Raw genomic sequence first — 22065 nt, 5'->3', positions numbered from 1 at the left:
CTCGCTCAAAACAATTTTGGCCCTTATTATGAGTTGCATTCGATTTTCGATCTTCGCTGGCTATCGAAGATCGAAAGTGAAATTCGTATAATGAGCTATGCAAGCGTGTCGAAATTTTCGTTGAGTATCTAATTTTCTCTCGAACGGAATTTTGCTTTCGTTGGTGTAGCGAAATGTTAGAACATTTTAAAAATGTACGATTTTGCATTTGTTGTCTTACTTTTTGGCGGCTAGACACTAATTTTAAACCATTTGTATTAATTTCAAGCAGTTCTAACGTCGTGAATAGTAAACACAAGCTCGAAAGTCTGGTTTTACATATGAAAGAAAATCCCCCCAAACCCACCCCACTAGAAAGGGGACAGTCCCCGCTTTCTAAAAAGGCATAGCCCCCCTTGGGCTCCTCCCACGGGCCCCTAGGGAAGCGTTTGAAAAAGGGGGAAAACGGAATTTTCTTAGGCAAACTGGGCAGTTTGAAGTGGAATATGACCCAACTAACAGAAACCGTGTGATTTTTTAATAAAAGAAATTATGCCAAACAAGTTTTTATAAGAAAAATGTTCTTTTTGACAAATGCATTTTTGCGTAGAATTCCTTTCTGCGTAGGCGGCCTTCGGCCGCACTTAGGGATTATAACCCTCAGGCAGTAGAATTCCCCCTTCTGTGTTGCCAAATAAAGGGGGCTGAACACCTTTTGCAGAGAACACCTTTCCGCGTAGGCGGCCTTCGGCCGCACTTAGAGATTATAACCCTCAGGCAATAGAATTCTCTTTTCTGTTTTGCGAAGAAAAGGAGCTGAACGCCTTTTGCAGAGAACACCTTTGTATATTTTTAATGCTTACTGGGTTATATTCTATCTTCTTTTGTCTCTCATTCTTTTGCATGTTTTGGAGTTTGACAGCTGAACTCCGCCATATAATTTGCATATGTAACCAAAGTCAGGCGCGTGATTTTGAAGGTGTTTTTATTTAATGAACTGTGATTAATTGGTTAATATTAAAGTCGTAAAGCAAATTATAACTAATCGAGTAAAATGTAAAGTGAACGGGAATAGAAAAATGTATTGGTGAAGTGGCTGCTTTAAGGAGAATAGGAGTGATAAATGTACGCTAATTTCCGAATTTTACAAAAGGGGCATATTTCAAACCCTATTTGTACTTAAATTAGTGACCAAAATTTACAAAACTGAGTGTTAAAATATTGCGTAAACCCTTGACTACAAGTGTGTGGAATTTTTTTTTGGATCGGGCCACCCCTTTGGACGGAATAGCCCGAAATAATTGTGAGCACTACTAAACCCCACCCAAAATTTTTTTTACCACTTTTATAAACTCGCTTTCTTTTTTATTTCATTTGGAACACCTAAAGAATACTGACCTTTGAGCTAGAGAGAAAAAAAAAGTTGGGCGTTGCCCGCCCCCTTTTCCGGATTTTAACGAAATATTTTTTTTTTGGTGCAAATTGACAGGGGCGACGATAGGGAGGGCCAAACGTTGAATTTTCAACATTTTCAAAAGCTTATATTTCGAAAACTATTAAACCGATTTTCTAAATATGGACACAGTTGGAAAGATGATTGAAGGGCCTTTCATTCGATATATATATCTATGTATATAATGTATACACATTGCGAGAAAAGGTAAAAAACGAAATTACGGCAATTTTTTTCATAAAAATTTATGTTTTTCTTTAAAAAATACGTAATTAACTATATTAACAGATATGTTTATCAGAAAGAGCACAAAAAACCCGTTAATTTGATATATGACTTGTAGCAAAAAATTCTTTGGACATCATATTTGACTAAATATATATAAAAATATAGTTTTATAAGAAAAAGGAAAAGCGCCGCAGGCGAAAATTTGGAATAAGAAATCGCGCGATAGAAAATCTTACTCTCTTTAGTTTTTACAAAAATTTAAATAAATTTAAAAAAATAATAAAGAAATATTAACAAACCATTTTTTTTAATCACCTTATTTGTTATAAGATTGAGTTGTAGAATTAAATGGATAATTCATCAAGCTACATTATCCACAGTATTTTTGCGTAGAATTCTTTTCTGCGTAGGCGGCCTTCGGCCGCGATTAGGGATTATAACCCTCACTACGTAGAATTCTTCTTTCTGTGTTGCCAAATAAAAGGGGCTGAACACCTTTTGCAGAGAACATATAACATTAATACAGTTGTTTTATTGCACTGCTGGCAGTTGTACTTAAACCTAACTATATGGAATTATACGCCAAATTAAAGGTATTTTTATGGACTTTCCGATAAATTTATTTGTTACTATAGTTAATTACGCATTTTTTTACGAAAAACATACATTTAAAAAAAAATGCCATCATTTCGTTTTTTTACTTTTTCTCAAAATATGTTTGCATTATATACATAGATATATATATTGAATGAAAGGTCCTCAATTACCTTTCCAACTGTGTCCATATTTTGAAAATCGTTTCAATAGTTTTCAAAATATAAGCTTTTGAAAAAGTTGGAAATTCCACGTTTAGTCCCCCTAGCGCCGCCCCTGTCAATTTAAACTCAACCCTGTCAATTAAACTCAGCGGAAAGGGGTGCACCACGTCCACGTTTTCTTTTTTCTCTAGCTCAAGGGTCGGTATTCTTTAGGTATGCCTTTCATTTTAATTTGCACAAATTTACATATGTTCATATGTATAAGCACACTATTTAGTTTGCTCGATCAGTAAACAAAGCTTCTCAGCGGTGAAAAATATACTATTGTGAACAACCTAAACGAGCGAAATTCACAATAGCGCTATACTTCATCGAATGAGCGCCATAATACCAAATGAAAATTCGTTCGATCAGCACTTTCGACCACAGTTGAAGATCGAATGCTACTCATAATAGGGGCCAATGTTTCATGAAGAACAGAGTTTTTGGGGAGTGTTGCTGGAGTGACAGTCCTTGTCCAGATATAGGCCCCTATTATGAGTTGCATTCGATCTTCGACTGTGATCGAAAGTGCTGATCGGACGAATTTTCATTTGGTATATACTATATATTTTCATGAAGAAAACAAAACAGATATGTAACTTATACGTATGCTAAACTTCAAAGAACTGTTGTTGTAACAGCATACATATACAGAGTTTTTGGGGAGTGTTGCTGGAGTGACAGTCCTTATCCAGATATAGGCCCCTATTATGAGTTGCATTCGATCTTCGACTGTGGTCGAAAGTGCTGATCGGACGAATTTTCATTTGGTATATACTATATATTTTCACCGCTGAGAAGCTTTGTTTACAAATCGAGCAAACTAAATAGTGTGCTTATACAATATGTACATATGTAAATTTGTGCAAATTAAAATGAAATAAAAAAGAAAGCGAGTTTATAAAATCGTAGTAAAAATTAGCACATTTGAGTTCTGGTTCACAGATTCGTCAGAGGATGAGAGCTTAGAAAACTGGCCAGGAGGAGAAAACGTTTAAAGGAGTTTAAGTGTAGTCTTTCGAATATATTTTGACATACAATATATTTAAGAAATTTTGTGATCCAAATCTATTTTAAATATATTAAAACTATAAGCACCTCTATGATTTTGTTCAGAGATCGTGCCAACAGAGTGTTGGTATTTTCTTTCATAAGTAAAGCCTTTCGAGCTTGTGTTTAGTATTCACGACATTAGAACTGCATGAAATTAACAAAACTCGTTTAAAATTAGCCACAAAGTAAGAAAACAAAGACAATACATTTTTCACAACTTTCTAACACTACGCTACACCAACGAAAGCAAAATTCTGTTCCGACAGAAAATTCGATACTCAACGAAAATTTCGACCCTTTTGCATAGCTTATACGCAAACGTCAAGCTGTGAAGTTCTACTTATTTGTGCCTTGATTGGTCTTTGTATTTTGCAAAGTTTATTGTGCTAATTTTGAGTAAAAGTTGCTATAAAAAGTGCCTACGAGCATCTTAGTGTGATAATAACCGAAGCTAAGTGAAAGTTTTGTGATTTTTGTGGTTTTTGTTAAATTTAATTAAATTTCACTAGCTGACATCTAATCTTGCCGAGTCATTTGTTGTTATCATTGTTGTTGTTATTCCTTTGTAGTTAACTGAGATCGTTTCTATTTTTGCACATTTCTTTTTGCTCTTTTTGTTTACTTCGTTTAGTATTTCTTGTCACAGCTGTTTGCGCTGCGTTTATTAAGTGTCATATTACAGTGATACTCAAACTGTTCGCTACATATATTTTTAAGCTAAATACATCAGCTCCTGAATTGTTGTGTGTGTTGTGTTAAACTTATTTTGCTTGTCTTTTTATTAACATAAGTGTTATTAAATCTTTCAATATGAAGTGTGATCTTGATAACTGCCAAATCAAAAGCGAATCTGAACGCTACTTATCGTGCTGGCTCTGTGATGGTATTTGCCATCTAAAATGTGCTGGTTTGACAGGAAGAATTCTGGACGCTATTAATGATGGCAAAGGTCTTCGCTGGTCTTGCTTAAAGTGCAGGTCAACCGAAGTTGATCTCTTTAAGTTGTTTAGGCAAACCAGAAATGGGTTTTCTGAGGTAGGGAGAGAGTTGTCGGTACTGACCGAAAAATTTAAACATTACGAAAATGTATTTAAATCTTTTAAATGCTTAGATACCGTACAATCTATGAAGGAGATTCGTGTGTCAAAACGTAAGCGTCTTCATAGTCCGCCTAATGAAAGGACCGTTCCACGTCAGAACACTCTCCCGAATGACTTAATTAACCTTTCTTCTCCATGTCCACAGACAACGGAGTTATCTTCCTCAAAAGAACATATATCAAAGTCTGCTTCTAATAATAACGACCCTGCAGTATCTTCCCCGTCCCCCGTTGAAGTTGTGGCACCGCCATCCAATCTTCCAACGCTTACTCTACCCTCAACTAGTAACTCAGTTACTCAACCCCGTCCGCCGGTTATCGAGTCTGATACTAGGAGACTGGTTGTGGTTCCCCCAAAGAAGTCTATATTTGTATCTAGATTTTCGAGGGATACTTCCGAGGACGATATAAAGTTTTACATCTCGTCCAAAGTTAAAACTGTCAACTTAAGTATCAGAAAATTTAATTTTAAATATGAAAGAAATATTTCTTCATTTAAAATAGACGTAAATTTAGAAAATTTTGACATGCTGCTTAGTAGTTCTTTTTGGCCCTCCGGAGCTTTCGTTCGTGAATTTGAGTATAGGCCCAACAAAAATAATAATTTAGCAAATATTCCCCGTCAGAATACAGAACCAAAAAACTGATCACTAAATCTGCTTTAAGTATTTATTATCAAAACGTAAGAGGCATAAATACTAAATTAACGAATTTATATCTTAATGGCCTTGAATGCAATTATAATATAATTTCTTTGACTGAAACTTGGCTCAAACCTCACACTTTTAATTCAGAGATTCTTTCAAATAATTATCATATCTACAGAAAAGATCGGGAGGACAGAGTCGGCGGTGGCGTACTCTTTGCCGTAGACTCTTCAATACCATCTGAAGAAGTTAGTCTTCCACACATCGAATCTGCAGAATTCAAATGCATTCGTGTTCAGGTTGGAAGGGGGTTTACTTACTTAGCTCTATGCTATATTCCTCCCCGATCTGACTTATCAGTGTATTCACAACATGTATCTTTACTGAAATCAATTAATTCAATGATTAAACCCTCTGATTCATTGATTGTGTTGGGTGACTTTAATTTACCAAATGTATCATGGAACATCATTGACAATGATATTGTACCTTTCTCGTCTAGCGCGTGCAACAACGTATTTTTAGAGGAGATGGCTGAACTCTGCCTGAATCAAGTTAATGTACTTCGCAATAAGTTTGGCAAGGTATTAGATCTTGTTTATGTTGATGATGCATCTAAGTCGGCTGTAAATAAATGTGACCCACTAGTTTTGCCCGAAGATGTCTACCACCCTGCTATTGAGATATCTTGCGAAATTATAAACGATGGTCAAAATTGCGATGTCCAAACATACGAGCCAAATATTCGCTTTGATTTTTCGCAAGCCAACTTTAAAAAACTGAATAAAGAATTGTCGTGGCCTATATACAAAGAAAAAGTTGAGCAAAGCGTTGCACATTTTAATTTTACTGTACATAGATTATTTGAAAAGTATGTGCCTAAACGCATGTGTGTTCCTGTAGAACAAACACAGTTATGGTTCACTAAAGAACTGAGAAACTTGAAAAACACAAAGTCACGTTATTTTAGATTACACAAAAAACCCGGCTTACACTCATACTATGTAAAATACTCACTTTTGCGTCACAAGTTCTTTGAATTAAACAAAAAGTGTTATAAAGATTACTTGTGTAAAATCAAACGACGTATAATATATAACCCCAAATCATTTTATGATTTCGTAAACTCCAAGCGAAATGTACGTGGGTTTCCTTCCGCCATGAAGTATCAAAATACCGTCTCTGGTGATAATCAAACAATTTCTAACATGTTCGCTCAGTTTCTTAAATCCAATTATTCCACTAACTCCCAAGCATACTTTGACTATCCTTTTAAACTAAGTCCAATTAACTCAATACATAACCCTATAATATCTCCCGATGATGTTTTAGTTTACCTGAAGTCCTTAAAGCAGTCTTTTAGTTATGGTCCTGACCAGATCCCCACTTGTTTTCTTAGAAATTGTGCTGATTATCTCTATGAGCCGTTAACAGCCTTATTTAATTTGTCTCTTAAAGAGGGCGTTTTTGAAACTGTATGGAAGGAATCGTTCATAACCCCCTTACATAAAAGCGGTAGCAGGTCTTCAGTGGAGAACTACCGGGGCATAGCTAAGCTTTCTGCTATTCCTAAATTATTTGAAGCAATTATAACAAATCGGTTGACGCATTCTATCACTTCAAGCATTTCATACAGTCAACATGGATTTTGCAAGGGCAAATCAACTTCTACAAATTTACTTGAATTAACATCGTATATCTCAAAAGCATTTAGTGAGAGCAAAACTGTTGATGTTATATATACTGATTTCAGTAAAGCATTTGACAAAGTGTGCCACTCGTTGCTCATCTATAAACTTGATCTTCTTGGTCTTCCACCTAATTTTCTACGTTGGATCTCTTCATACCTCTATGATAGATCACAAAGGGTATTGTTTAAAAATACTATCTCTGACGTCATTGATGTTACTTCAGGAGTCCCTCAGGGTAGCCACCTAGGCCCGATTCTGTTCTTGCTTTTTATAAACGATATTTCTACAGATATAAAATTCTCCAAAATTTTAATGTATGCAGATGATGTAAAACTTTATAAATCGTACGTTTCAATTGAAGAAAGGTCTTTGCTACAATCAGACTTAAACAGCATGGCTTACTGGTGTAAAGTAAATCTTATGCCTCTAAATCTTAAGAAATGTAAAGTAATGTGCTTCTCGCGAAGAGCTGTTCTGCCAGTTTCTTATATAATAGGTAACCATAACCTGGAACAGGTATACAATTTTGTGGACCTTGGTATCACAATGGATCCTAAGCTTAATTTTAATCTTCACATTAATGTGACAGTCAACAAGGCTAAAGGTGTACTTGCATTTGTGAAACGATGGTCAAAAGAATTTAGTGACCCGTATATCACTAAAACCCTGTTTACAACATTAGTTAGGCCGATTCTGGAATACGGCTCGGTGGTTTGGAATCTAAGGTATCAAATTTACTCAGACAAGATAGAATCAATTCAAAAACAATTCCTACTTTTTGCTTTAAGAAATTTCCGATGGGATTCTCAATATAGTCTTCCACCTTATACGAGTCGCTTAAAACTTATTAACCTTCCTACACTTGCCAGTCGCAGGGAAATGCTTGGTATAATTTTTATGGTTAAATTACTGACAGGCTCAATTTCAAGTCCGTCTCTTCTGGCTGATGTAAGCTTTAATGTTCCGTCACGCGTATCAAGACACTTTTGTCCCATATTTCTGAAAGCTTGTAAAACCAATTTTGAATTGCACGACCCACTCCGTTGCTTATGCCAGGATTTTAACTCTCATTCCAGCACGTTTGATATATCAGATCCGCTTTTCAGCATTAAGAAAGCGATGCTCTCCTCTCTCAATAAGTGAATTATTGACATAAATACATAAAATCAGCTGATGAATTTAGTTCTGTAGCTGAACAGTTTTAGATCTCGACACTTAACAAACTCCTGCCTATCGTGACTCGGCACAAAAATTTAAAATATTGGTTCCGTACGTCATGCGGACTGCGCCCCTCGTGCGGATGGGCGGGAATGGAGGGTAAAAACCGTTGGGATATTATTATTACATAATACGAATTTCTCTTTGATCTTCGGTAGCCAGCGAAGATCGAAAATCGAATGCAACTCATAATAAGGGTCTATATGAATTCGCCTTAGGTTTCTTGTAAATTAGGTTTGAAATTTTGAAATTCGTGCAGTATTTTGTTTATAAGTCAAATATTTGCGAATATTTAAAATTGCCTAAGGCCGTTTGTTATAATTCCGTGAAAATCCACGGCTATATAGAAGAATTGAGGAAAACATACTTTTGGCTCCTGTGGAATAAAGGTAAATCACGACAAAAACACCACAACCTATTACTTAATTGTTAAATAACGACGAATCGAATGAGCTTTGAAGAAGAGTTTAGTATCTTTAGATGTTGAGATGAGCATTAGTTCCTTCAAATCAATGCTTTTCGATAGTAGCATGAGGCTATAGCCTGAAAATTTTAAAATACACTTAGTGTCACGGCCTAATATCATAGTCAAGTTTAAAGGCAATGTCACACGATTGGGCATTTGCCCAAAATTTGGTGCAAATAGTGTCGCAATTGTTTGAATAGCCAAATATTTTTCTTTATCCCAATCACGAAAAATTTGTTAAAATTTTTCAATAGAAGATCGCTGTATTGTGCCCATCTTGTTACTAAAAAAATTGTCGTCGCATATTTTTTATTTTAGCCCATTGAATTCTACTAGAATATAGAACAAGTTTCAGGCGCCTAAAAATTACGGTTGATTTTTTTAGAATTTGTAAAAAGCACAAAGTTGAAACTTGGATTTACATGGGTTTTGTTAAATAATGAACTATATTTTTATTAAAAAAATAATCAACAACAACAAAAATAATATGTTAAAACTTGGCAAAAAGTCGTTCGGCTATATTTTTTTGACCACTGTATGTATTTTTTTACATATTTCATTGGCCATGTACATAAAGGTATGTATTAGAGATGGACAAAACACGTCATTTTTTACGTGACACGTGAGCGTGAGCGGTTTTGTGAGAAATATCACGGTGTTTCTGTGATCGTGCGTGACTGAAATTTTTGTTGACGTGAGCGTGCGTGAGTTAGTTTTCCGTTAATCAAGTAATTTTTACATATCGAGCCCTAACCGCCAAAAAGATGTAAGTGTCATTTTTTCATAACTTTCTTGTTGATGCAGAAATGTTCCTAGCATTAAAATTTCGCTTACATCTTTCTGGCGGTTAGGACTTGATATGTATGTATGTATATTGGAGGGGTCCAAAAATGCATCCTAAAAAGTAAAGTTGGAATTTTAATGCCGCCACCCCTAGGATTATTCTATACCACAAAAATATACCCCTATTTTTTATTTTGAAATCAAAAAATATTTACGGAGTGCTAAAAATGCTCAAAGTTTTCCATGTATTTTATATGGGTAAATAAACTCTGCTTCCCCTTAAGGAGATTCCCAGTAAAATGCAACCATAAAATGCAATGGGGCACCATAAAAAAAAGTATTAAAAAATGGTTAAATAAAGAATTGGATATTAACTTTGGAAGTCTCCTGAAGAGAAACAGTTTTCCGATCGAAAATGATTTATTTTCAAGAATTCTATACCATTTCTATGAAAAGTTGTTTTTCCCCATATAAAATACATTGAAGCGCTTTGAGCACTCCCTAAATATTTTTTGATTTCAAAATAAAAAGTAGGGGTATATTTTTCGGTATAGAACAATCCTAGGGGGTGGCGGCATTAAAATCCGACTTTACTGTTTTTGGACCAATCTAATGAACATGTGTATTTTCGGTGACAGGTAATAAGATCAACGGAAATAAGGTCAATTGACTTTATTTCGCACCTTTTTAAAAACGAAATAAAATCCATTGACATTATTTCTCTTTCAAACATTAAATTTGCTTAGCTTCGCGGCGGCCCGCGTACCCCGCGCGACCGGCGCACACACCACGTCACGCTACGCCGCGGCCCCCCGGTCTCCCTTCCGCGTCTCCCGCCGTGCTGTAACGCAGATAGATTTATTTTTTGTATACGTTGAAATAATGTCATCAGTGATATTAATGCTACCTTATATAACGACAGGTAATAAGTCCCAGATGGTTTCTAAAATCACAAATTAGTGTTTGTGCAAATTGCAGATAGAGGGTATTAATGAATTCAAGCCCTCGATATTTCACATTTTTATATTTGTAAGTTATTGGAAGCAGGGATGCCAACTTGGATGAAACCGTGCCATTTGTTCCTATTTTACTTCAAATGGCACTTAATTTTTCAATTTGGCACAAAGTGCCAAAATGGCACTGCTGTAAAAAAAAAAAACATTTCAATACATTTTTGTGAAATCCTTTGCGTGCATTTCTTTTTCTCAATTCAAATTTTGTGATTTATAAAGGCTATTCAACTGGTTTATCTTATTTTATCATTGCACTTTTGTTTGGAAAATGTAGCTTTATTTTATTGCTAAATGTGAATGATTAAAAGGAATAACACCTTTTTTGGCACTTTTATTTTTCTATTTGGCACATTTTGCCACTTTTTTATTCTCAATATGGCACCTCATAATTAAGGATAGTTGGTAGCCCTGATTGGAAGATTTCTGCTGTGTTTTGGGGCAACAACTTGTCTGCAGTAAAAAAGCATATAATTTGTGTTTCAAAAGTGTGTGAAAACCAATCAATTAACTTATATGATCTCGGTTCCGATATTAAATAATCAATAATTGTTTATACCCGCATTTTGGCACATTGGCTCGTTGAATGTGCCATCTAATAAATAGTGTCGTCGTTCTCCTTAGCTGCTTTTAAATGATGTCGTCACAAATTGTGGAGACATGAATACAGTGTAAGAAAATTATTTTTCTATAATTGTTTCCTTATAGAAAGGTTGGTTTCTTTTCCACCTTAGACATTCCGAATTCGTTCAAAATATGCTAATTTAAAACACAGAATTCTTTCAGTGTTCCTCCGGGGTTTTTGGACATGGACTGTTTCTTCAATTTAATAGTGTTCGCTTTATTTTTGTGGAAGCGAAACATGTTTTGCAAGTTATGGATCATTTCTACACTCTTTCTTCAAATATTTCTCGTATTCCAGCTGTGCGCAGGCATTTAGTTTTTCGCATCGTGTTTTTACATATTCGTAATTTAAATTTTTTTAATAAACTCAATTGGTGGTAGTTCATGATTGTGTGCGGATTAATATCACATTTTTTTCTAGGAATCGACATACTTTAAGCATTGTTGACGCTATTTCCATTTGAATGAGGAAATAGCGTCAATGACTTTATTTCCAAATTTTTGTTGACTTTATTTCGCTTTTGAAAAGGTAATAATGTCAATTTATTTTGCACCAGGGTGGGAAATAAAGTCAATTGACCTTATTTCCGTTGATCTTGTTACCTGTCACCGTATTTTCAACCAAAATAAAATCGTAAACTACTGCTGTTTAACTTATTTACTGCATTCAATTTTGACGAATTCAAAGGTACAACAGATGAATCTGCAGATACAGTTATTGGAGACATTAATGCGGAAAATACAGATTTATTTCAAAAAATCGGAAAACAAAAGTTGTGGCGATGAGTTAAAATTTTGGGAGTAAGCTAAATATTTTCAACTGCTTAGAAACCTTTAAAATTTAATCATACCAGCAAGCTCAGCAACTATTGAAAGAGTTTTTTCTATGTCAAGCAGAATTTTAGAAGAAAGAAGTACACGGTTGCTTGGTTTTCACCAAGCAACCGTGTACTTCTTTCTTCTAAAATTCTGCTTGACATAGAAAAAACTCTTTCAATAGTTGCTGAGCTCGACAAAATATTATTTTGAAACAAAAATATGAGCAAATGTCATTTTAAAATTACAGTGAATGAATATTGATGTGAATTCTTTTCTATGAAATCTGTAAAAAGAAATTAATAGTGAGTTCATACCAGGAAAGGTGTTTGGCCAAGCTTTTGTAACAATACCCGTGCGATAAAGCCTATTTGTATGAAATGCTGTTTATACAAATAATTTTTAAGCAAAAAAAAAAACGACTTCAATTCTCATATAAAACTTTAAGATTATCGTTAATTTCTTCATGCTCCAATGATCGGATTTAAACCAAATTAGTATGGGACCACTTGTAAGGTGACACCTTTCCTTAAAAAAAAAAAGAATTATAGAAATCGGTTAGCGTGGTCCAAAGTTATGCGGTAACATACATTAAAAAAAATATATATATATATTCCGACGAACTGATAACCTTCCCCTTTTTGTGAAGCCGGTTAATAAATAAGGTTTCAATTTGAAAAAAAAAATGTCCGTGAAGCGTGCGTGATTAAAAAACTAGGCGTCGTGAGCGTGCGTGAACGTGATTGAAAACTATATAACAGAACATGAGTGTGTGTGATTTACCAAGCCATCAACGTGAGCGTGCGTGAACGTGATTCAAAATCACTCATGCGCCCATCTCTAGTATGTATATAACGAATTTAAAAAATAAATGCCTTTTTTAAAGCTCATTTTGCCATTTTGCAAGTTTCTAGTGCCTTAAAATCCGAACCCTGATAATAAGTAATCATCCGCAATTTTCTTGTATGTGAAATAAAGTTGTACGATCGATTTTGGTAAAGTTTAACCCCTAACCCCCCTTTGTGTTCGCCGCTACTGAATTCTATAAACTGTCAGTTTTCACAAAATTTAAAATATACGTGTGTATCATGATAAAAACCAAGGCATATTCAACCAGGTAGAAGTGACAATTCAGTTAACCTTACCCCAAAAGGTCATCAAACTTTATTTCACGTACATGGAAATTCCGAGTGATTACTTATTTTCATATGGCTGGTTCGAACACCCCAAGAGAATGGCTCGTTTTTAACAGTTTTACATAACGGTTACGCAACAAATATGATTGCAAATGAACAAAGATTTAAAAAATTTCAAAAACTAAAAATTAGCTACCGCTATGGTTAGCAGAGCGCGCAGCCATTCCGCAGGGCTTGTATTCAAGCCCAGTTTCCGACCAACATCAACAAATAAAATAAACAAAAAAGTTGTTTTCTAATAGCGGTCGCCCTTCGGCAGGCAACAGCAAAACCTCCGAGGGTATTTCTGCCATGAAAAACAGCTTCTCATAAAAATGCAATCGCCGTTCGGAGTCGGCGTAAAACTTTAGGTCCCTCGTCTTTTGTGTAAAATGGCGGATTTTAATATTTGTCACCCCTAGGCAATTTTCCGCCCTTTTTTTAATAAGAAAAATATTTTGAGGTAAATATACCAGTTTTGGAACGATTAGCAGTAAATAGTAATATTCAAATTTATGTTATTTACTACACTTTTACTATTTTACTATTTCAATTTAAGATGAAAACGTGGTATTTGGCTTGAGTAAAGGTTTTCAACTTTTAAAGAAAGCCATCATCAAAAAAGTTTTTTCACTTCTTTTTGGTTGTTTGTTTCCGACAGGGTAGGAGTATGATCCCTGTAGTCAAATGTACTAGTTGTAAACTACCTCACAACTAGTATGAACCGCATGCCCAACTAGTCAGCCAACTATCTTTTTTCCACGCAATCAACTGGTATTTTTAACATGGGGATGTCCTACAAGATGGCAATTGTCAGATTTCGGTCAGAAATATACCAGTCTCATACTAGTTCAAAACAGACAGAAAAATACTAGTCCAATTATGGACCAAAACCGCTACTTTGGAAGTCAAAAAATTAAATGAATTCATGAATATACAATGAAAGACTTTTGATTAAGTATACTTTAAAATACTACACATTTTTATTTAGCAGCCTAAGATTTGCCAATAACTAGTGTAAAATTTTTTGAGTATTAATTAAAAGGAAAAATAAATACATAAATATTTCAAACATTCGAACATAAATTTAAAGGCATTCGAAAATAAATGTACACCAATGAAAATTAATAAGGCAGCCAAACTCCTCCATGTACAGCATAAAGGACGGCGTTTGAACATATTCGAAAACATGGAGATATACAAGCAGAAAACATTTCAAGGGAGAATTATAAACGAACAAACAAACACCGTATCCGATGTAATATTCGAACCACTCAAGATGTTGTACGAAAAATATGAGAAGACCCCTGAAAAAAACGCCAACGCGAAGATACATACCTGCGCCGCAAGGACCAAGAAAATGAAAATAACGGATTTCTATCTGCCGGCACAAGCAAGCAACCTAATACCTGCTAAATAACGGAACATAAACCGACGCAATCACGAAAGCCAAGAAAATAAAAATAACGGATTTCTACCCGGCAGCGAATACAAGCAACCAAAAAGCACCTACCTGTGAGATAATGAAACAAAAGCGGTCGCACTTAGAAGGGTATGCATGACCTAATGACAGTTAAAAAAGATAGTAACACGAATACATAAAAAGCGGAAGGAAACACGGACTATTCATAACGAAAAATGACACTGAAGATGGCACAACGCCGATACCGGTTTGTCTCCAAACCAAATTTGACAAGGGATGACAGAAAATCGTTCCACAAGACATCAAAGTTTTTTCACTTGATAAGTTATAATCTCAAAAATACTAAATTAGTATTTTTAAATATCATTTAAATAATATCAAAAATACCTAACAGTGTTGTCTTATTTTCTGATTGCGTAATTGAATCTCAAATTTATGTCTTAAAATGTACAAACACAAATTCTACTTTTAGTGCCGCTAACTTGAAAAAAAAAATTTTTTTTTCAACTCAAACTTTGCTGCCCTAGGCACCTGCCTATGTTGCCTTTACGGTAAATCCGCCACTGCTTGTGTAACAACATCAAGGCATACGCCACGAAGCGGAGGAGAAGCTCGGCCATATACTAACATATTATATCGAGTTCTAAAAAGTATGTTTGGCGGGTGTGACTAGTTTATGTTCAATTTCTAGCTTCTGTTTTAGTACCAAGTCCCCATTTTTTTGCTAAAAAGCTAAAGAAATTTTTGAACTAAGTAAACTGCACGGAAAAAGTATGACTTCTAAGAGAAATGTAAGAGACCATCGTATTGAATTATTCGTGGACGAAGGTAGAGGTGATTCCTTATTGTTGTCATATTAATTTTATCATTCATTATAGCCGTCATCGAGTCGCCAACAGTTAGCAAGCGGCGAAACCAACGAACGCAATGGGTACAAACAAACTCGCTATCGTCTATACGTGCTAGCTATTTTTGTTGTTGCTTTCACATGCCAAATTTTTCGTTAAGCGACCGGAACTCAAACATAGCAAGCAGCGAAGTAGCGGATCTATACGGCTTATATTAGCTAGTCTTTGTTCTGTGTGGGACTGCATTGATGTTTAAAATAATTTTCTTACTGAAGTAAATGAAATACGCGAGCACCCTAAAGAATTATTTAGTTGCATTTTTTAACAGTAAAATCAAACAGCGTTAATGGCCAAAAAAATAGATTTGACGCCATTCTTCCAACTTTACATAATGTGGAAAACCTAAGGAATGTAATAAAATAATAATAATATTAATAGATTGGCGCTTACACGTATGTTAGTGTTTGGCCGAGCTTCTCCTCTGATTTGTGGCGTGCGCCTTGATGTTGTCACACAAAGCGGAGGGACCTACAGTTTTACGCCGACTCCGAACGGCGATTGTATTTTTATGAGAAGCTGTTTTTCATGGCAGAAATACACTCGGAGGTTTGCCATTGCCTGCCGACGGACGACCGCTGTAATGTAATAAAATACGATATATTAAAACGGCCTCATCGTCTACAAGAGACGCCCCTAATCTACACAAATCTGGGCTCGAATCGTAACATCCGATCACGGAACAAAAACGATACGAAAGAAAATTACGTGATACGTCAGGCAGTATAAGCTGAATGGGAAAAAGAGTACGTTCACGTATGCCATAATCCAAAAAAATGTGTTTTTACGTGACGAGTAGTACGATATCGTATGTGACGATTCGAGCCCAGTTTGATTAGAAATTTGTTTTTTTTTTATGTTGTTTATACTTTACTTTTTCATGTTAAAACAATGTGTTGCTGGAAAAATTTCACAGCTGTGAACAGAATACTAACCTTAATGTTTTTATCATGATGTGTATTTTAAATTGCTATGAAATTTGTGTTGCTAGCTACATGTTGCAAACTTTTTCATAGCGTGAACTGAATACATACTACTTTGCTGAGGAAATGTTGTGGAATTTCACAGAAAGACGATAGCCAACATAAGGATGTCGACGCTTTAGCTGCCCTTTTCATACAGAATAAGCACAATCTGAAAAATATTTTGAGTTAATAATATGCAATAAGTTTGAACAAATATTGCAATACATACCGATAGATATTTATTTAAATCCGCGACGTCTGTTTTAATATATGTATAATAAGTTTTCCTTTTTTAAGAAAAATTTTCGACTAGTTTGTTTGGTTTTATTTGATAAATTACTCGTATTCAAAATTGCAAAATTTTTTTGGACTGAAAGCCATGTTGCTCCCATATCAATTAAAAATAATACTTCTGGACAGAGATCGAAAATAACCGTCACCAGGTGTCTTGTATGGTGTTTACTACTGACACAAACACTCATCTCCCAAGCAAAGAGTGTTTCTCACCGTGGCATATCACTTTATGCGATCTTTTTGCGTTTTTCGTTGTGGGTTATTTACCAACTGCTAAAATTTTCCTTGGGCAAAGACACTTTGGCAGGGACTTTAATTTTTAAGTCTTAATTTGTGGGTTATTGTAAGACTGAAAAATATAAATGGGCGTACATAAATCGAAGCTAAGCGTTAGGCATTTCTTTACACGACATATACGTACACATTAGGGCGAGTCAGTTTTTTTTCGACATCGTTCCTAGCAGATTCGGATTCTACATAAAGTTCTAAGAAAAAAAGCCCTTTAGACCATAGCCCTAAAATCAGGCTCGAAACCTGCGCAATTTTTAAAGAAAATATCTTTAGTTAATACTAAGTCCATAATCAGATTAATATTTACTAAAGTGTTAGGATTTTTTTTTTGTAATAAAGAGTTGTGCTCCGGAGTTTTGTGATATGGAAAATTCATTTCTGATATCTATTTTTTATTTAAAGAACCGCAATATGGCGCTTCAAATCAAATCTCTACTATATATTTGTGGAAGTATGTATGTATGTATGTGCCAGGTTGCAGCCTAAACGGATCGACAGAATTTAATAAAATTTTGCCAAAGTATTGCCATAACTCCTGGACCTATAATAGGGTAAAAAAATTGGAACTCGCCAAGGGGGGAGGGGGATACCTCCCATAGTGAAAATTTTTAATCAGCTCTAACTTCGGAATTATAGTCACATGAACTCGAAATTTGAAATGCGCAGATACCTATGGTAGGTACTTATGTAAAAATATATGTATATAAATGAGTTTGTAAAAAGGGGTGTGCCACATCTCATAGGTGTGGAATCTTTTATCAGCTATAACAGCAGGGAGTATTAGTGATCTCAATGTATTGCATTTTGAAGATTTGTTATAATTGATCAAAGTGAAATTCAGATAAATTATAGATGATATGAAGTTCACCGGGTCATCTTCTAGTCTTTAATATATACTAAGTTAATATATGGATTAATATTTACTAAAGTGATACGAACGTTATTTTTTTAATACAATAAGAAAAAACTAACTATAATTTAAAGGAGTGACACACAATGGCTAGAGACGTCGCATGTGTGTATTCTTTCATATACATATCGAGCCCTAAGCCAAAATAACGTAAGCGACATTTTTTTCAAAATTTTCTTTTTGATGCAGAAATATTCCTAGAGCATCTAGGTACTCGATATGTATACATGGGCCGTTGTTATCATTATATACTTTTCATCCACTCGCTTATTCCTTACCGAAAATTTAAAATAAAAATTTAACAAGTTTTAACCGCTGATACAGTACTGGCAGCAGTTTAAAATGGGGAACTGGGTAAAATTAATAAAGAAAACATATTCTCTGGTTAAAATAATAAGCCCGCCCGGATAACACAAAATCCTAAGCTTGATAAACATTTGGTGTTATACAAGTTTTATAAAGCTCTACTTGTATTTAGAAAAAATGCCGAAAAAAATTATAAAATTGATTGATTGATTGATAAAAATAGAGAGGGAGTTATGGCTATGACAATGGAAAGTAGAAAAAAGATACCTCGTGTTGAAAGCAAAAAGGATCTAAAACCAAAAAAAAAATTAAACACATTGTTAATTATAACAAAATTTATGATTCGAAAAATAATTTTGAAATATTGTAAATATTTTTTTTTGGTTTTTTAAAGTTTAAGTTTCATTTACTTACAGTAATGAACAAAAGTTTTGGCACAGTGAATTTTACGCAATATAGGCAAAGTATTTTTTAGAAGAATTCCAAGTATGCAGTTTAGTAATCCATTCAGTTTTAGTTTATCAAAGTGCAAGTTTGAAGTTGCTTGAAAATCTAAATATAAAATTGCAAATTAGTATGCAGATTTATTGGATTTTCCTGAGTTTTACAGAAAGTGTACACATTTGATTTTTATGTGTTTTGGTATAGTATGAACTATGTTTTTATAAAAAATTATCGGAAATAAATTAAAAACTTTGCATATATGTAATGCGAAAATTTACTGTGCCAAAACTTTTGTTCGACACTGTACATATAGAAAAATACATACAGTAACTTCTCCCGTTACAATAGTAAAAAATATGTAATTTGCTTTGTAGTGCAATCTTGCGGTTTTTAAATAAAAAATAGTTATCAGAAATTGATTTTTCGTATCAATAAACTCCCAAGCACAGGTTTGTATTAAAAAAAAATAAAGCCGTAACACTTTATTAAATATTAATCTGCATATTTTATTAATTCGTCGGAATATTTTTTTTATGTATGTTACCGGATAACTTTGGACTACGTTATCCGTTTTCTACAATTCTTTTTCAAAGGAAAGGTGGTTCCCCAGAGGCAGTCCCCTACTAACTGAATGTAGATCCGATAATTGGGCCATAACGAAAATAACGGTACTCTTAGGGTGGTATTATCACTTGCGAAGCGAATGATTTTGGCGAAGCGAACGGTTTGGCGAAGCCAATTAAAAGGCAGAGAAGGTATAAAAAGTGTTCGCGATGCAAAGAACTTGCACAAGCTGGTAAAAGCGAACACTCTTAATGCATATTTAAGTTGCGTTCGCCAATCCATTCGCTTCTCCAAACCGTTCGCTTCGCCAAATTCATTCGCTTCGCAAGTGATAATACCGTCCTTAAATTTGTATATGAGAATTGAAGTCGGTTTTGTTTTTTGTTTAAAATTTACTCCAGTGTCCACAGCTTCTATAAAAGAGTCGCAGGCCATATTTTTTTGTTACTTCAATTGTGGAACATTTGTATGAACTGCTTCGGCTAATACTTCGGCTTTTGTTCTCTTTTTATATCGAGGCTAAGTGCATTGTTCGATGGTGTGATATCATTGCCAAACATGATAGTACTTTGTTTGCCATCAATTAACACTAACTTGACGGGGTTACAGTATTCTACATTGATGCGAGCCTCAAAAGCTTTGAATAATAATTGCGATTGTGGCTTTTAGGTTTTACCGCTCAGGTAGGTGACAGGCCTATAGAAAATATTTCTTAAACAATAATTTTTCAAATACTTTTCGTTTGCCACCTATATTATTATACATACTTTATCTTATTAACTTTATTGAATTAAATTTTCGAAATTGGTGGCAACTCGACTCAAAGATATTTTCAGTAGTAAGCCTCCTTAAACCTTTTAATTTGATACCCATATTGCTGTATTTAATTTATCTTACCAATTTAGTTTAATTAAATTTTGAAACAGGTGGCAACCCCCCTCAAAAATATTTTCGCCTGTAAGCCTTCATAACCTCTTTCTTTTGACACCCATATTGCAATATCTAATTTATGTCATTAATTTACTTATACTGAAATTTTTAAACAGGTGGCAACTCTCTATTTTTTTCTCGTTTTAACCATCCGGATATTATAAAAAACAAACCACAAAAATAAAAATATTCAAATCGGTCAAGCCGTTTTCGAGCAATTCATTTTTGCATATAAGATATCTTCTTTTAAAAATGCGCACTCTCGAAATTGACTTTAGAGCTATGGTCTGGAGGAATTTTTTTCTTAGAATTTTATGAAGAATCCTAATATGCTAGGAACAATGTCGAAAAAAATCAATCCATACAAGTTGACCCGCCCTAGTTCACATACATGTGCGTACATTTATGACAAGAAGAGAGCGTGCACAATCATAATACGATATACCGAAAATAAGTTATTTTATTTTATTGATGAAAAGGATAAAAGCAAAGGTAGAAATAAAAACCAAGATACGTAAAGGTAAATGCAAAAATTAAGACCAAGGTAAATTTAAAAATTTTACTAATATAAGGGCAAAGCTGAAGGGGAATATGTAGATGTAGAAAATGATAAACATAAAGATGATAAAGATAAATATTAAGAAAAAGATGAGGATGAGTAAAGAGTAAGATAAAGGAAGAAAAAAAGATATCTCTATTAACAGCAAATTTGATATATTTCTACTCACTTCTACGGTACCCTGCGTACACGTTCGTGGGTAACCGCGCTCTAACACTTATTTTTTCTTTTCCAGCGATAAGTGTCCGTGTCAACAGCAACGGAAAAAATTTATGCAAATAACCCTTTACCGCTGAGAGGAGCACACATGTACAAAAAATAAACCCCCTCTTCTGTATTGTGGGTTATTTTTTCTCTTAAATAGTGGCGGTTATTTTGGGACACTTTCAAAGGGGAGAGGGATATTTTCATTTCATTTCATTTCTTTATTAAGTTTATGGTTACAAACCTTACAGACTAGAGGTACAACATCAGCTTAAAGATAAAGCTTACAAACTAAACTACATAATTAGAGATAATTGGATTCAAGCTTAGATAAAAATAAGGATCTAGGAAGAGCGAAATCTAAATCGAGGCTACTAAATATACTATTAAGCTCAGTAAGGGCCCTTTTAATAGGGGCTTCTGGATTTATCACTTTGGGAGACATCGCTTTTCGTTCCCAAAAACAGTTATAATGGAGGAAGAAAGCGGAAGATCTCTGTTAAAAATGAAGTGAAAATATTCTTTTCGGGAATAAATAAATTAATTTTGGATTTAAATAGTTTTCATTAACGATTCTCAACAAAAGTGGTGACCTCGAATATGCCACTGTTCCTATCGCCAACATGCAATGAAGACGTGGAGCAACCAGAACAGATTGTGCCAGGTCTTGCTCCGCCTACACCAGTCCAAGCGGTGCAATCCGCAGAATGTTTAATGGATTCCGCTGCGCCATCATCAATGAACATTCATGCGTCGACTGTGCAGAGATTCCCACCATTTTGGATCAAAAATGATTTTCTTCCTGCAACGCATAACTGCAGACGAGACAAAGTTCAGATATCTCGTTGCTTATATCGATTCTAGTACGTTAGATTTAGTGAGTGATGTTTTGGGTACAAGTATGATATGCGCCATTCCCGTTTTCAGTGAATCCTCTTAGGACGAGGTCAGGTTGGTGATAATGTTTCAAAATCGCTAGTCTTGGAGCAACTGCCTGAAAATGTTCTCGCAATTCTCAGCATCAGTGAACAGCAAGATATTAACAAACTTGCGGAGCAAGCAGACAAAATAATGGACATGGCTCGTCCTGCAAATATCGCTAGTTTAGATAGCGCACCTGGAGAATCCGCTTTACAGGTGCAAAGACAGTCTAAGAGCGTTTATGCATCAAAATTTAATTTTGAACAAAATTCGTTTGAGTTAACTGCGGTTTGAAGGAAACATGAAA

General features: G+C 34.6%; 1 protein-coding gene across 3 annotated transcripts in view; it reads left to right on the top strand.

Moving 5' to 3' along the window:
• The window catches only part of LOC118735083 (conserved oligomeric Golgi complex subunit 2), a 42857-nt gene that overhangs the window by 14166 nt on the left and 6626 nt on the right, over window positions 1-22065 (top strand). The window lies entirely within an intron of this gene.

This window comes from Rhagoletis pomonella, unplaced genomic scaffold (assembly GCF_013731165.1).
Source record: "Rhagoletis pomonella isolate Grant_MI unplaced genomic scaffold, Rhpom_1.0 Rhpom_scaffold_00003, whole genome shotgun sequence".
NCBI classification, from domain to species: Eukaryota; Metazoa; Arthropoda; class Insecta; order Diptera; family Tephritidae; genus Rhagoletis; species Rhagoletis pomonella.
The sequence above is the reverse complement of the archived record's forward strand: the minus strand, read 5'-3'. Positions and strand labels throughout refer to the sequence as shown.